The sequence below is a fragment of the Siphateles boraxobius genome, unplaced genomic scaffold (genome assembly GCF_051911475.1).
Source record: "Siphateles boraxobius isolate OS27281-9 unplaced genomic scaffold, OSU_SipBor_1 25, whole genome shotgun sequence".
Lineage (NCBI taxonomy): Eukaryota > Metazoa > Chordata > Actinopteri > Cypriniformes > Leuciscidae > Siphateles > Siphateles boraxobius.
In genome coordinates, this window is record NW_027508866.1 from 21,116,628 (window position 1) to 21,134,574 (window position 17,947).

Here is a 17,947-nt window from a genome sequence, read left to right on the forward strand (position 1 = left end):
TCGTCAGTCAGTGTCCGGAACTGTAAAACCGTCTCAGCCCACTCCGCGCGCGGGCAGATTTACAGTGCACTTCAGCTGCACGAGACAAACAGCAGCAATTATCTCTCGCGACACCAAACATACGGCACATAAGCGTCGCGAGCTCAGCTCTGAGGAGAACAAATCAGCTAAGATTTCACAATCCATAGTCATTTGTCGCACAAAGGGAAGGAGGAATAGAGAAGACACTAACACATGGAGCTTGAGTGCATTGTGATATAGAGCTGCGAAGGTTTTCATGTTGCGATTGAGGACGTTTTAAAGGAACAGCGTTTTGTACGGCACTTCATTTACGGACCACTGTTCGATGCAGAACTAGTTAATTTCTTCGAACGAAGACGGATTTGAAAACTATTGAAAGAGACTTTTGGTCACATCAACAAGTTTTTCTGTTCTAAATTACTATACTGTGCTCTCGGGGCTTGTACCTTTCCTTACATTCAAGGAACTGTCTATGAAAAGTCTCTCAGGATGTTGACAACTCCACAAAAACGGATATGAAATAAGAAACTCTTTGATTTTGCAACGAAATCGCGTCAGATTGTTAATACGAAACATTTATTGTTTTATTCACCCCATTCGCTTCATGTTTCAGCCGTTTTAGGACCCCAAAAGTCGAGGGGGGGAAACGACGAAAGTCACTTACGCGGATTCCGTAACAGTTCAGTTAAAACTCGTTCATGAAGCTCGTGCCCGTCTCGTTGGAGCATCGTCACTTCTGCAGATGTGCTCTGGTTCAATTCTAACCATCGTGTAGGTAAGATTTCCACATTATGGGCTTTACAACACTAGTGATTTAGTTTGGCTTATTTGTCCAAAATCTTGCTTTTGTTGTGAAGAAATGTAATGTGTGAACGGTAATTGTTCCTAATTCGAGTTTCATGTCAATAATGCTCGAAGGCATATTCTCCAGTTGACATTTTCATTATTGGCACTTTTAATGAAATGAAATTAGGCCTGTTTTTCTTGATGTAGCTGCAAATGCCATTGTAGGAAGTTGTTCTCTGTCCATGGTGCTGAAGTTATGAAAGTTGACCTGCTGAACTCGATTTAGTTCAAATCTATGTATTTTACATACACTGAGAATATCTTACGTAACGAAAACATTACTTCTATACAATTAAAGACCTATAAAACATTGAGGAGAGGTTAAATTCCAGGTAAAAACAATTTTTAAAGCACATTTTTCTACTGTTGCATCCAAAGAGACAGCCCTGCCTTGTTCAATCTACAATGCACCTCTTTTTTTTTGATCATGTTCTGATCACGTGTCTTAATGTCACTTGCAGTCGAGCAGATATGGCAGTGTACACTCTTTCTGATTGGTAGATTTGATTTCCCATGACCCTTTTGAAAGGTGCAAGGAGATTTTTCCCTTATGTCAGTTGCGAGATGGGACAGGGGGATGGGCATTTCCTGCATAATAATGTTAAATAGTTTTTTCCACCCCCAGCCATGACCGTGCCTCCATCCTTTACCCTCCCCCGTCACATCTCCTCCTCTCTGTTACACACATTTTAATTGCAATGGCATATCTATTCCAAAGTGTCGTCCTCAAAGGAGGGGAAAAACAAGGAACAAGCCAGTGTCACATATGCAGACTTTATTTTAAATGCAGCCACCACTTCTTTAAAGTTATCTTAAAAACTGTTTTTCTGTGCTGTAACAGTGGATGAATAGCTTCTTCAACATGATCTGACCTGTAAAAATACCTTTCAGTGGTGTAACCAAATGTAGTCAAGTTAATTAAGTCCCTGTAAAGTCAAAATTAAGTATGTGTTCTGAGTTTGTCACACCAAAGAAAAATGTGTTATTAGCCACCCAGCCAAATTTGAATGATGAATATATAAAATAAGCTATAAAAATCTTGAAAAAATGCTCTCAAACGCTGGGGGCGTGTCCGCTGGCTGCGCTGAAACCACGCCCACTCCACTCCCAATAAAGCTGCCGTCGCCACAATCAACTGTCACCGCTACAGCCGGAATGGATGCTCCTAGCAGCTTAATTGGTTTTACAAAGCAATACATGTTTGAGCCTCCAGAGCCAGAATTTAATTCAGACGACATTGACCAGCTACAAAATTTAGCCGAGTTACTGTGGACTACCTACTATAATTATAACATAAGCAAACAATACAACTTACGCTCATTGGTGGGCACACACTGCCGATGATGGCACCAAATGTCGGCGCAACGGGAGGATGAAGGCCGAGGCGGGAGATAGTCGGTTCGGCCCCATTCACCATAACAGCGGATTGTCATTGAATCCCAATTGTCTCCGACGAAAGTTTATAAAACTATCCTACTAAACGATGTAGGATGTAGTAGGCTGTAGTAACTAATAGTACTGACAGTAACTCGCTATTGAGCGGCAAACTGATGTTTAATGTGCTCTATAATATTGTTAGGGGAGGGGCCAGCCTCAGTGGCTCCAGTGAGGCATCAAGTAGGGGCGTGTCCAGGAGCTCAGGCACTCCAGTGCGTCATCGAGACCCCTTTTTAGCCCCGCCCAAAAAATCTGGAACACAGCAGTGACCTGTGGAACTGTTTAACGGTCTAACTCCACAATTCAGTACTTCACATTTCACAGTCTTTTTGTAATATGTTTTAGCAATACATTTCTAACATTTATAATGTGTTTAGAATTTTTTTTTAGAATTGCCTTTACAGGGACTTTAAGTCATATTTTTGACTGTCAAAGGAATATTTTTCTCATGTTGTTCTAAACCCGTGTGGTTTTCTTTCTTCTGAAGAAGCTGCAATGCACACAACCTCCAGCCTTCTTCCATCACCACGAAGAGGATAAAAGTGTTTACAGGTGTTACATAAAAACACTCTTTAGTGTGATAACACAGTGTGTGTGTGTTTGGTGTTATTCCTGTAAGGGGGCTGAGTAAAGCTACAGCCTTTTTTCCACTTTTCCTCCTGTCCTAATCTTTTTATATCTCTGCCTGTCTGCTTGGCAAGCGGCCACTCCCTATCCAGATTCATTCCACCGTTATGTGGTTCGAAAGTTGCTGTTTCACATTGAACACCCCTAGATGTGCATGGTCCCTGTATGGAGAAGATGAGTTTCCAGCTGAGAAACCTCTTCCAAACCAAAAGCTGTGAGAAATAATCAATTTTGGTATTGCTTTGGGACCTTCATTGCTTCCCAATTCTTGGGGGATGTGACAGCATCAGCTTCCATCTTCTGTTAAAAACAGCCTTTGTAACATCTAACATGTTTATAATCTGCAAGGCATCGGATGGCATGTTTTCCCTTGGGGCGGCAGGAGCGTTGTAAGCCCATGCTGGTGTCTGCGGTCGCAGGAAGTGACATGGCCTTGTGGCAGGAGACATAGCAACCGTTTCTGGCGGTGTGGGGGTGCGTGGGGGAGGGGATGGCGGAGGAGAGCAGGACGGGTGGACAGTAAAGGACATAAATGAGATGTGGTGTGAAAGGCAGCCTGCAGGATCTGGTAGAAAATCTCCAAATATCCAATCATTAAACATCTCTGCATATAAACCAGATGGTCAAAATAAAATCTAGTTCGTTTTAAAACTGTGTGCTACAAAATATTGAATATAATTCTATCTAAGGTGATGCAATAAAAAGTGGTTGTTACACTAGGTAACTACAATGCACACACAGTCAGTCACCCCTGAGGTTGGAGTGGCTTGAACCGCCTGTTGTTCCAGTTAAAAAGTCCTTTAGAAATACATAGTGCAGCGAATTTGATTGAAGAGGATTTAATTACACAAAATTGGAGGGATATTTCATAAATTTTGCATGTGTGAGAATTTATTTGGATTCATGTAATGTCATTGATATTCATTATATGAGAATCTTTTATAGTCAAACATCTGGACTGTCACATAATATACAGTAGTAGTTATAAATAGAGATTTCGATGAGAATATAGGAAGTGCTTATCGGGAACCTTGATGATTGGATGTGTCAGTGAGTGTATTGTCCGTTCCACATTTAGCTCATACAAAATAGAATTTGATGGTTCAAAATGAACTGGATATTGACATTTTCTTCAGGGAGTGCTACTTACCCATGATAAAACCTGCCAGAAGTATGCTAAAGTGCTCTGGGTGGTTGCCAGGCTGTTGCTATATGGTTGCTAATGTGTTTAGGGCTGTTTTTCTCTAAAGCATTGCAAGAACCACCAATGTTTGCTATACGATCAACTTAGCTCATGATGCTTTTGAGAAACGCAGCCTGGGATGGTTATTCTTCTAAGTAGTTGATATGTGATTGGTTATTGGCACTTAGCAAGCACAGCTCTATGTCTAAAATAATATTGTGGTTATTGTTTATGGTTCCTGCTTCAGCAAGTAACAGCAAAACTTCAACTTTAATTTGTTCGTAATTTCCATAGGAAAGATAGAAGAGTGTGAGTGTTTTTTTGTTTTGTTTTTTGACAAAATGGTGGCTTAAAAGGATAGTTCACCCAAAAATGAAAATTCTGTCATCATTTGTTCCAAACCTGTATGAATTTCTTTCTTCTGCTGAACACAAAAGAAGATATTTTGAAGAATGTTGGTAACCAGACAGTTGATGGACCCCATTGACTTCCATTATATGGGGTGAAATAGTATGGAAGTCAATGGGGTCCAGAAACTGTCTGGTTACCAACATTCTTCAAAATATCTTTGTAGTGTTGGTTCAGTGTGGGTGTGATGGAAGAAGACAAGGGTCGGCGTAACTGTGACTCGTACACGATTTTATTAACAGAGTTTTTGAACAGTTAATGTGCGCGAGGTGCGCCTTCACCATAGAACACTCTTTAGCAACGTTCAAACACTCTTTCAACTATTAAATTAGCTCAGTCCATCAATTCTCAGTCCTTTTCCGTGCACGAGCTCCCAGTCCTTCTCTCTCCCAGTTCTCTCACTCCACCCGGCTTTTATGCGATCTCCCCACGTCAATTACTGCAATCAGAAACAGGTGATCGTCATTTTGCATTTGACCTACTTACCCACCGCTCGGCTCCGCCCTCTCTCTCCGCTACAGACTCCGCTAAACCACGCCTCCCTCGCCCCATACCCCCACTGCCCGACTCAGGGCCTGGGAGCCATCCGGCCTGCAGCCTCCCCCCCCTCCTCCTGGAGAGGAAGTCAGCCACAGCCATCTGTGCACCCGGCCTGTGGATCACCTGGAATTTGAAAGGTTGTAAAGACAGATACCAACGGGTGATCCGCGCGTTGGTATCCTTCATGCGATGGAGCCATTGCAGGGGAGCATGGTCCGAACAGAGGGTGAACTCCCGCCCCAAGAGATAATAGGGGAGGGTGAGAACGGCCCACCTGATGGCAAGACATTCTTTCTCAATGGTGCTGTACTTAGTCTCTCTCTTAGAGAGCTTACGACTAATGTACAGCACCGGCCGCTCCTCACCCTCTATCTCCTGGGACAGGACAGCGCCCAGCCCCCTGTCCGAGGCGTCAGTCTGTAGGGTAAAAGGGAGAGAAGAGTTAGGAGCCTGTAGGAGCGGTCCGCCATATAGAGCAGCCTTTATCTGGGTAAAGGCCTGCTGACACCGCTCCGTCCACTGGACGGTATCTGGTGCTTCCTTTTTAGTTAGGTCAGTCAGCGGGCTAGCGAGGTCCGAATAACCAGGCACAAACCTTCTGTAGTATCCCGCTAGCCCCAGGAACTGCCTAACCACCTTTTTGGTCTTAAGTCTTGGACAGGTCGCAACTGCTGCCGTCTTATCAATTTGGGGACGCACCTGTCCATGACCCAAATGGAAACCCAGATACCTAACTTCCACACGCCCAACTGCACACTTCTTTGGGTTGGCCGTGAGCCCCGCTTCCCGCAAACTCCTGAGGACAGCTCGCAAATGCTGCATATGCCGCTGCCAATCATTACTATAGATGATCATATCATCCAAGTAAGCAGCGGCATATGCAGTATGCGGCCGGAGAATTCAGTCCATCAGGCGCTGGAAGGTCGCTGGAGCCCCGAACAAGCCGAAAGGAAGAGTAACAAATTGGTGTAATCCAAACGGCGTTGTGAAAGCGGTCTTTTCTTTGGATATTGGAGTTAAGGGGATCTGCCAATATCCCTTCGTCAAATCCAGTGTCGAAAAAAAAACGAGCGATCCGATCAAGTAATTCGTCAACCCGCGGCATTGGATACGCGTCGAATTTCGACACAGCATTCACCTTGCGATAATCCACACAGAATCGGACCGAGCCATCGGTTTTAGGCACTAAAACTATCGGGCTTGCCCAATCACTGTTGGATTCCTCTATTACCCCCATGTCCAGCTTAGCTTCTAATTCATCCTGAACTATTTTCTTTTTATGTTCAGGTAAGCGATATGGCCGGCTACGCACTACAACGCCCGGTTCGGTCTCAACGTGGTGCTGAATGAGATTTGTCCGACCAGGCAGGGGCGAGAACACATCCGCAAATTCTGCTTGTAAATTACGTATATCAGTGAGCTGGGACGGCGAGAGGTGATCTCCTCCAACTGCCAGAGTGAGAGATTGAGGCTTTGAGCTCGCCTCTGGACCGAGATCCTCCTCCCCGCTCACCACTGTCGCCAACATCACTGACTCCGCCTCATTCCACTTTTTAAGGAGATTGAGGTGGTAAATTTGATGTGCCCCTTCCCTATCTGTTCGGATAACCTAATAGTCGAGATCTCCAACTCGCCGTGTGACCTCAAAGGGTCCTTGCCACTTTGCGAGTAATTTTGAACTGGACGTGGGAAGTAATACAAGTACTTTATCTCCCGGTGCAAATTCACGTAGTCTAGCCCCCCTGTTGTACAGCCGACTTTGTTTGTCCTGGGCCTGTAACAAATTCTCCATAGAGAGCCGCCCCAAAGTGTGGAGTTTTGTTCTCAGGTCCATGACATATTGAATTTCATATTTGCTATTCGAAGGTCCGTCCTCCCAAGTTTCTCTAAGCACGTCCAGCACCCCGCGGGGCTGACGCCCATAGAGAAGCTCGAAGGGGGAAAACCCTGTGGAGGCTTGGGGGACCTCGCGTACAGCGAACAAGAGGGGTTCTAGCCACTTATCCCAATTTTTGGCATGTTCCCGCACGAACTTACGAATCATGGATTTCAACGTGCGATTAAATCATTCCACCAGTCCGTCCGTTTGTGGGTGATAGACGCTGGTGCGAATCGATTTAATGCCCAACAATTTGTAAAGTTCATGAATAGTACATGACATAAACGCCGTGCCCTGGTCGGTGAGAATCTCTTTCGGGATTCCCACCCGGGAGATTAACTGAAACAGTGCGCTCGCCACGCTCTTCGCGGAAATACTGCAAAGCGGCACTGCTTCTGGGTATTGTGTTGCATAATCCACTAGGACTAATGCAAAACGATGCCCCCGTGCAGATCGTTCCAATGGCCCGATGAGGTCCATGCCAATTCTTTCGAAGGGGACCTCTATTAAAGGAAGGGGGCACAACGGTGCTTTTGGGGTGGCCGGTGGATTCACCAACTGACATTCACGACAAGACGCGCACCACTTACGCACGTTCTCGTGAATACCCGGCCAAAAAAATCGGGTCATTAGACAATTCAGTATAGGTGCCTACCCTAAATGCCCAGCCATCGGATTGCAGTGAGCCGCCTGGAAAAGCGTTTCCCGGCGGCTCTTTGGTACTAATAACTGAGTTGTATCTTACTTTGATTGGGTGTCCTGGGTTACCCGATACAACTTTTCTTTTATGATTGCGAAATAAGGATATGAAAGTGGCCGATCCGGGTGGAGAGGCTGTCCGTCGATTGTACGGACTTGGTCAAACGCATTTTTGAGCGTCTCGTCTCGGGACTGTTCCAAAGGAAAGTCATCACGCTCTGAGAGTGACATTCTCTCAACAGCATTCCGTTCCTCTGGTACAGGCACCGTTGGCCCCGGCACAGCCTCTCCAACCTGAGCGACCGCTCTCTTCCCCCGCTTCCTTTTTCCCCCAGAAGCACCCGCACACAAATGTGCCAATAACACTTTAAACCCCGGCCAATTAGTCGGGTGTCGGAGGTGCGGGCTAACGGCCACCTCCACACTATGTTTTTGGCCCCGAAATTGAATAGTGACTGGCATTAACGGGTAATCCACCACCTCCCCGTGCACACACCGAACCTTAACCATGCGGCTCCTATCCAATGCCTCTGGTTGAATCAGGCTTTGATGGATAGAGGTTTGGTTACAGCCTGAATCCACCAAGGCCTGATAAGTACCCCCCTTTATACTCACTGGTATTTGGTACAGTCCAGCTTGATCGGGGGCGGCCTGCGGTGTGTCTGGGACCCTGACCAGCGTCCCCACCTCCATCACTGGACCCTGATCGACAAAGTGCCCAGGGTCCCCGCAACGCCAACAGGCCGGCCCAGACATTCCCGCCGCCCCAATGGCGGGAAGTGGGTCAAGGCGTTGGCGCGGGGAGAGCGTGTGCGACCGGGGTGGAGCGTTGCCGGGGCCAGAGGATGCCCCCTTAAACGGTGGTCGGGTAACGGGAACAGGCTCCGCCGAAGGTCCTGTCCTCCAACGGGGCGCCGGTCTGGGTGGGAAAGTCCTGGACCTGGGAACAGGGACAGAAGGAGAAGGAGAGAGAGAAGATGGAAGAGAGATAGAGAGAGAAGCTGCTGGAAGGGGTTCGCCGACCCCTGGGTACGCCACCATCTGGTCCTCCGCCAATTGGATGGCCTGGGTCAGCGACGCCGGGCGGTGGCACTGGACCCACTGTGCGGTCTTCCGAGGGAGCCGCGCCACGAACTGCTCCAGTACCACTTGATCTATGACTTCCTCGACGTCGCGTCCGTCGGCCATCAGCCACTTGCGGCACGCGTCCCGGAGCTGCTGCGCAAAAACGAAGGGTCGGCCCGACTCACCGAGCTCCAGGGATTGGAACCGCTGTCGGCTCTGCTCCGGGGTCCGGCCGACCCGCTGCAGAATGGCGCGCTTGAGGTCTTTGTAGACCAGGAGGTTCCGGACTGGCAGCTGTTGTGCGGCGATCTGTGCTTCTCCGGATAGCAATGGGATCAACCGCATTGGCCAGTCCGTGGGCGGCCAGCCCCAGGCCTCGGCCGACCTCTCGAAGAGGTCCAGGAAAGCCTCTGGGTCGTCCTGTGGACCCATTTTGTTGAGAGGCATGGGTGGGCCGAGGCCGTCGCTGGTGATAGTGGGGCGGCCCGAACCTCCCGGTCCATCCAGCTCCGGAACAGCTCGCGGTCCTGCTGCTGGGCCCGAAGGAGCGTCTCAAAACGGCGCTCCTGTTGTTCTTCCATGGCCAGCAGCGCCTGATGTTGTTGTTGGTGGAGACCCGCGAGCGGGTGGATGACATCCGCAAGTGGTGTCGGGGACTGTCTGGCGGCGGCTTCTTCTTCCATCCCGGGTTTCGGCACCAGTGTAGTGTTGGTTCAGTGTGGGTGTGATGGAAGAAGACAAGGGTCGGCGTAACTGGGACTCGTACACGATTTTATTAACAGAGGTTTTGGACAGGAAATGTGTGCGAGGTGTGCCTTCACCATAGAACACTCTATAGCAACGTTCAAACACTCTTTCCACTATTAAATTAGCTCAGTCCATCAATTCTCAGTCCTTTTCCGTGCACGAGCTCCCAGTCCTTCTCTCTCCCCGTTCTCTCACTCCAGCCGGCTTTTATGCGATCTCCCCACGCCAATTACTGCAATCAGAAACAGGTGATCGTCATTTTGCACTTGACCTACTTACCCACCGCTCGGCTCCGCCCTCTCTCTCCGCTACAGACTCCGCTAAACCACGCCCCCCTCGCCACAATCTTCTTTTGTGTTCAGCAGAAGAAAGAAATTCATGTTAAAATGCCCATCTTGGCAAGTATCTTCGTAAAGATTTGATAATGTCTTTAGTGAACTTAATACAGTTGAGAAAGAAAACGCACATGTATCAGTATATTGGATCTGTGCATTAGCTCCTAAAGTGACAGCAGCCTAATATTCCACAGTCTGTTTTTAATGTTAATCAAACATAAAAGACAAGATAAAATCACTCACTGCTCTAGACTGAATAACGTTTGTAACTTCAATAAAGGATTAATCTGTTTTGTGGGTGGTAAAAGATATTTATGGCTGGTAAATTTTCTTAAGTCACCGGCCATTGGCAGACGTGGTAAAAAGTTAGTTTTAGGCCCTGATTGCATTACATTGGCTTATTCTGGCCAAGAACTGCCCACTTGATGATGCTACAAACTTATAAAGCAACCAAACACAATTCATTTTGTTGTTAGGCACCATTTAGGGGCAGTTAAATCTGAAATAGTTGAACACTAAAGAACTTAGTTTAAAACATTTGAATATGTAGAATATCAGCTTTATTTGAGTGACCTGACCTGACTTTGAAATTTGAAAATGAGACTATAGTTTAGCTATTCCTTTTAACATGCTTTTAAGTCTTGTCATTTTGAAAGACAAATGACGTGTTAATTTAGGGAAAGATAAAAAAAGGTACATGTAACTCTAACCTACATGATAGATGTGACATTGTTCCATGAAAAGATCTAATGCAAAACTTTATTTTTATGCCATTTAGGAAATTTATACTTTTCAACATTTAAATAATTTAACTTCAAGCTTGATTTGATTAAATAGACAGTAATTATGGCTGAAGACCACAGGTTACAAATGGATAACCCCAATGCAGAACACCTGCAATTTACAGCAGAAGCCATTTTAACTATTCATTTGAATGAGCTTAAATCACTGTATTGTGTGGGTGAGACTTACTCAAGCGGCGTACCTGTTTGATGTTTCCATGGTGACAAGATGACACTTTGAGTGCCCTTGAAGGATTTCATCTCTTTCGATGGTATAAGGAATGATGACCTGGGCGGACAGGCTAGTGGACCTCTTATTTGCTGCAAAGTGTTGCTATATACCATGAATTAGAGCTGCACTATTATAAATCATGAAAATCATCAAAAATCATGTTTTTCTATTATTTTCCTGGTATTGTAATTGCAATTATTAATGTTGATTAAAATAATTAAAATTTAAATACTACATGTCATATCCTTCTTAAAATACACATCTAAACCAGTCCATAGAGGGTGCTGTTTAAAATCTATGCACTAATATAATTCTGCTTAAAGAATAACCACCAAACGGGTTAAACTGTTCCATCCTTGTTTTTTGTTCACAGTCATGAGATGCCAAAATGTAGATATGGTTATCACAATGTCAGTCATCGCAATTTCATCAGTGACTCTCGCAGAACTATAATTTAGCAAATTCACTCCCGCATTTGAATACCAGTTCTGTCAGGAAACTCTAAATGGCACAGGCTGATAGGTCGTTAACTCAATCTGCTTGCAATCACATCATTCTCTATAGGGCACAGCTGATTGGTTCCCGCAGTATCAGTAGCCAATGAGCCGCTCAACCTTCAAGTATTTGTTCAGCATTTGCTGTAGCAGTTTTCAGCGCACTTTCAGAAACCCTCCACCTTCCCCAGCTCCACCTGTATAGATCTGCTATGGATAATTCATGTACGCTATATTGTACAGCAGCAGCATGTCTTGCTCACAGCAGCGTGTCATGTGTGAATTGGCAGTAGCAAGTGACGTACTTTATAAGCAGCAGATCTATTCAGCCAAACTCACTGAGTTCTGCACTCTCACGAAAACTCCCATTGTAATCAATGAAGCTGACTATTGCATAATAAATGTCTTATTTATTTACATTGTGCAAACACTTGGTTAAAATGAGACGACTCCTGAACTACTTCCGACCTCCAGTCCAGTTCCAGTCAATCATGCGTCATGATCACATATTGACCACATGATGTCTTCATGACACATTGAAAGCATTTCGTGTTTTTGTGTTAATTATGGCAAAAACAGAAAGAAAAAAACTTAAAATGCTGCCATTTGCTTTGAAAACAGCTGACCAAAATCAAAAATTTAGGTTTCATTATACAGTATAAATCCTAATTCCGAGTCGTCCAGAAAGGAGCATCAGTCAATGATATCATGATGAACAAGACTAGCTTTGAGGCAGATTTTTCTGTGCAGTGACTTATTTCAACTCCTTGGATTGGCCATAGCAATGTTATGTGCGCAACATACAGTGCTCAACGCTACATAACACAGTAGTAGCCTATGATTCAATGGGAGTAAACATAAATATAATGCTGTTATCAACACTTTCCACAAATTGCTTCAACCTACCCTATCATGATTATAGACAAGCAAATACATCTTAGTTGCATATGTACTATTCTGAAAATTCCCAACTGCAAACTTTGCATCATGAAAGATTATCCTAATATATCAGACTGTTTGAGCAAACCAGTAGGTCTATCTGAAACATTAAATAAGGCGCAATACACCCTGGCATTTGAGCGCGCCCGCTTCGGTTTGTTTATCTGCGGTATGCATTTCTGCATATTCTATGCAATTCAAATCCAAGCTGTCCGCAGCAATCAGTTTACTTCCTGTATGCATGTGTTTGTGATATCAGAGATATTCTGCACATTAGGAAAAAGCTGTGTTTGTGTACTTTGGTAAGGGAATACATTTCGCTGCTGTCACATATTTGGATCAGTGAGGGTTTAAAATCAGTCCTTTATAGATGCATGAGGAAGTACGCATGTGTTCATAGGCCCCTCATTAGTGTGGGAATTAATCATTTAATGGCATACCTGCACGCTCTATCTCTCAACACACACACTATGGATCACTCAAATAGGCCTGTGCAGTAGCCGTGGGGTTGCCAAGGGTAACGCTTTATTTTTCACGAACCACAAATAGAAAGATTATGCAGGGTGCATATGGCACTGTTTCATATTATTCATCTTGAAGTGCTTTTACTGAGTTTGATGTGTGACTTAGAAATGAGCATAGGCTTTTTAATCGTTTTGGTCGGCGTATGAAGGAATAGTCATGGAGTTATTTTTGAATTAATGTGGTAAGTAGTTAATACCATATAGCAACTGTCAAAATGATTGATTGACAGGTGGGCGTGGCTTTCCTTTGATCTTCCCCCGCCCCTTCCGGTTCCTCCCCTTCCTGTCCCGCCCCTTGTCCCGCCCCTTCCGGTTCCTCCCCTTCCTGTTACCTTTGACCTAGTTCCGCCCCTTCCTGTTACCTTTGACCTAGTTCCGCCCCTTCCGGTTACAGCTTCTGTCAAAATGATGGATGGTTACCTTTGACCTAGTTCCGCCCCTTGCGGTTACAGCTTCTGTCAAAATGATGGATGTGTGACAGTTAGTTTGATTGTTTGATCAAGAAAAGGGAGGTATTGGCCTTGTTAACATAAGCTTTGATGTTACAGTTACAAAGTGATGTGACAGTTAGTTTGAGATGTGATTGTTTGAAGTTGGTGTTTTGGTCATTGCATCCCTGAGCTTTATCAAGGGGAGCTGTGAAAGTGATAAGAAAAAAAATGTACAACTATTCACTGGACCAAGCATTATGTTCATTTAAATAAAATGGTGAAAGTTTATCTGTTCTGTAAAAAAGAATATAAAATAAAATCTCACACAAAAAGTTGAAATAAATGTACAACTATTCACTGAACCAAGCATTTCAGTTTAAATAAAATGGAGCCACAAAAATAAAAAATGTACAACTATTCACTGAACCAAGCATTTCAGTTTAAATAAAATGGTGAAAGTTTATCTGTTCTTTAAAAGAATATAAAATAAAACCTCACACAAACCTCACACATACAGCTTATGTAAAACCTCACACAAAAAGTTTAAATAAAATGGAGCCACAAAAGTATTGCAAACAATCCAATGTATGAATGATCTGACTCAAAAACATAGGGAGCACGCGCGTCTATGTGTGTGTGTGTGTGTGTGTGTGTCAAAGCAGGAATTCCCCCCCCTCCGCATTGCTGAGGACCTTGAAAGTTTATCTCACACAGAAGTTGAAAAAGCATTATGTTCATTTAAATGAAATGATTATAAAATTTACATTTAGTCATTCACAAATATTTGACACTGACTCAAGTTGAAAAACCATGCTGTTCAATTAAAAGTATATAAATTAAACAAAAATAAAATCATCTTACTGTTTCACCATGGTTGAAAAAAACCCACAAGTGTTTCCCCTGAAGTCTTTTCTCTCTGTCACACCAGTGTGTGGCTGGCCTGGTATCTGTTTTTGTGACACGTTCCTGAGCCCATTGAAAAGCATTGTGTTCCTTTAGAAGTGTATAAATTAAAATATATCATATATAAATAAATAGTTTACTAATTGTTGTTCATTTAAAATCTTACTAAATTACTGAAGTTGAAAATCATGCCGTTCATTAAAAAATCTTACTAAATTAATGAAGTTGAAAAGCATTCTGTTCATTTAAAATAAATATTTTACAAATTTACTGTAGCAATTATGTTAGATTTAGATAAAAATAAAATCATCTTACATTTTCACCAGGGTTGAAGTAGCTCCTATCACATAGATGTCCATATTGACCATTTAAAGTTGAAAAGAACCCCAGAGTATTTCTCTCTTTCTCTCTCTCTCACACCAGCGTTTGACAGTCAGAGGGCTGTGTTCAGTGATCAGAATGAGACTGTGAATGTTTGCTAAATTTATTTCATAGTGTATAAGCATTAAAAGTTTGAAATAGTTTCAAACTTATTCAATGAATTCATAAAAACAATTATGCTATATCGATGGTCTCTGGGGAAAACTTGACTATATTTTTTTATTTATCAGGGTGCATGTAAAGAACTTTGAAATTTGCGGCTCTCACAAGTTATCTCACACATTGTGTGAAATGTTTAATAATTCCTCAAGTAGTATCTGTGAGAAAATCCCCACATAGGCCTATCTGTAGTGAGAGAGCAACAATGAAGACTTTTAGAATCTGTGATGCCTCAGGCCGAGCACCATTGATAGCCTGCTTATAAGCTCCTTCCGATCACCAGCACATCTTCAGAGAAATACGTTACTTTACAATAATGTTAGATTCAGGATATAGGGTGACAGAGCAGATGAGCCTCTGTGCATCACGTAATGTTAGTCTGCTAACGCCTTTCCAGAGCCAAAGTTTTGTTCGTACTAAATTTATTTCAAAGCATAATCGTAAAAGTTTAAATATGATCTTTTAAAAATGAAAAGATTGTTTAAATGAAATCTTTACATCTTTACAATCTTTTTTTTTTAACGGTGACCCAAAGTATAATTGTTATTAATATAACCATAATGATTTTTGTACTGTAACAGCATATTCTACCCCGTACACCTAAACACGACCATCACAGAAAACTGCATTTTTACATTGTTTTTTACATACTGTTTTGCACTCTCACACACTAAGTTGGTTCCATAAACTCAAATAAAGTATATAACTCAATGTATAATGACAAAATGTATTCAAACAATTTAACCTTAGTTTTAGCTAAATAATATATATAAAAATTATATATATATACAAATATAAAATATAAAAACTCCTTACATTTTCATAGAGCTGAAGAAGTAGTAGAAACTAACAATAAAAAAACAAATAGTTTAAGATGTCATAAACAAAAACCCTCCCAGATCCTTCAGGGATAAACTACAGGTTGAGATGAAGCTTCACACCCTCACAGAGACGAGATGAGTGACAGGACAGATGAGCCTCTGGGGTCACAATGCCCCAGCATATGCAAAGTTAGTCTGCTTTCCACTGTTTTATTCATATTAAACTTGTTTAATTAAAAGCATAATCTTAAAATTTTAAATGAGATCTTTTCAAATTAAAAGACCGTTTAAATCAAATCTGTAAAGTTTTATTAAAATCGTATCTTCTATTTATCTTCTACTTCTGTATGATATAAATGAATTTCATAAATTTAACCTAAGGTATTATTTTTTTACTAAACATCGTTTGTTCAAAAAATAAAATACATTTTTTTTTATAAATCAAGAATTGTGCTTTGGCGTCTTAGATCTTATTTCAAACTGTATTTTTGTCCATGCGACATGAAACATGTTGTCACAATGTTTTTGTTGTTTTAAAAGAAATCCCAGGACTCTACATTGCTCTTATTTAGATTAAATTGTATCATTAAGAAAATCACCACACATGTTCAGAGACGCGATGTGCCTCTGTGGTCCATGAGTAATAAGTAAAGTTTGTCTTGAGCGAATATATAATTTTACTCGTCTTAATTCAAAGCATGATCTTACTTTTTCTACGGTAGCTATGATCTATTGTACGTATAAGATCATTTTTACTTTTCTTGTATCTCCCAAACTATCCTTATTCATTGTGGAAACACACAGGGTGAACCCCTTTACTGTCACATGTCTGTCCTGTCTTGTTATGCACATGGGTGTTTTGTTATTTTGAGCCATGTGCTCTTGTCATTGTTTAATCCCTCCCCCTTGTTATCTGATTATTGGTTTAATTGCTCCACCTGTCTGTCTCGTTACCCTCCTTTGTTTGCCTCCCTATTTAGTCTTCCTGTGTTTGCTGTCCTGTGCTCGTTCGTTGTATTTGTTACGCGTTTTGTATGCTGTACCTGTTCCTGCCCTGCCTTGTCTGTTTTTGGATTTAGTTTTGGTTTGTTTATTTTATGTTTTGTCCTATTAAAACACTTCTTGATCTGCACTTGAATCCACGGAATTATTCCCGGTCCCACCGTGACAGAACGAACGAGCCCATGTGGATTCAGCGGAGCGAACTCTCTCCTGAGGAGAGAGAGAATGGGATTTCTTTGTTTAAGTACCTCTCCATGTGCGCTCAAAGGAATGAGGAGAGGAGGGCAGCAGAGTCTTCCTCACGGGTCTCATCAGGAATGAAGTCATCATCTCTGGATCCGTCAAGCAGGGGGACTTCATCGATGGTTTTAGCCAGCCTCGAGTCTGCACACATCCATCAGAAAAGACGGAGGAGGAGAAAGAGACCAGCGTCTGCCCAGTCAGAGACTGTTCACGTTCCGGCTGCCCAGCGAGAGACTGTTCACCTCCCGTCTGCCCAGCGAGAGACTGTTCGCGTCCCGTCTGCCCAGCGAGAGACTGTTCGCGTCCCGTCTTCCCAGCGAGAGACTGTTCGCGTCCCGTCTTCCCAGCGAGAGACTGTTCACGTCCCGTCTTCCCAGCGAGAGACTGTTCACGTCCCGTCTGCCCAGCGAGAGACTGTTCACGTCCCGTCTGCCCAGCGAGAGACTGTTCACGTCCCGTCTGCCCAGCGAGAGACTGTTCACGTCCCGTCTGCCCAGCGAGAGACTGTTCACGTCCCGTCTGCCCAGCGAGAGACTGTTCACGTCCCGTCTGCCCAGCGAGAGACTGTTCACGTCCCGTCTGCCCAGCGAGAGACTGTTCACGTCCCGTCTGCCCAGCGATTGACTGTTCACGTCCCGTCTGCCCAGCGAGAGACTGTTCACGTCCCGTCTGCCCAGCGAGAGACTGTTCACGTCCCGTCTGCCCAGCGAGAGACTGTTCACGTCCCGTCTGCCCAGCGAGAGACTGAGCACGTCACGTCTGCCCAGCGAGAGACTGAGCACGTCACGTCTGCCCAGCGAGAGACTGAGCACGTCACGTCTGCCCAGTCTGAGACAGATCCGGAAATGCCCATTTGTGTGGCCGCCAAGGCAGTTACAGACTATCTGGAGCGTCTGGCTCGGATCCTGGACATGCCCGTGTCTGCTGTTCCAGAGCCGGAGGCAGAGCCAGTGCGTGTTCCAGAGCCGGAGGCAGAGCCAGTGCCCGTTCCAGAGCCGGAGGCAGAGCCAGTGCCCGTTCCAGAGCCGGAGGCAGAGCCAGTGCCCGTTCCAGAGCCGGAGGCAGAGCCAGTGCCCGTTCCAGAGCCGGAGGCAGAGCCAGTGCCCGTTCCAGAGCCGGAGGCAGAGCCAGTGCCCGTTCCAGAGCCGGAGGCAGAGCCAGTGCCCGTTCCAGAGCCGGAGGCAGAGCCAGTGCCCGTTCCAGAGCCGGAGGCAGAGCCAGTGCCCGTTCCAGAGCCGGAGGCAGAGCC

At 44.2% G+C, this 17,947-nt stretch overlaps 1 protein-coding gene across 3 annotated transcripts in view; it reads left to right on the forward strand.

Moving 5' to 3' along the window:
• Window positions 1-17,947, forward strand: part of LOC143750225 (protein FAM163B-like) — a 53,949-nt gene continuing 36,002 nt past the window's right edge. The window contains exons 1-2 of one of the 3 annotated variants that reach the window (XM_077243141.1): window positions 1-796; window positions 2,795-2,856. The gene's annotated coding sequence lies outside the window, so the exon portion shown is untranslated. The remainder of the gene's footprint in view (window positions 797-2,794; window positions 2,857-17,947) is intronic. The other 2 variants (XM_077243140.1, XM_077243142.1) reach the window with 2 other exon arrangements.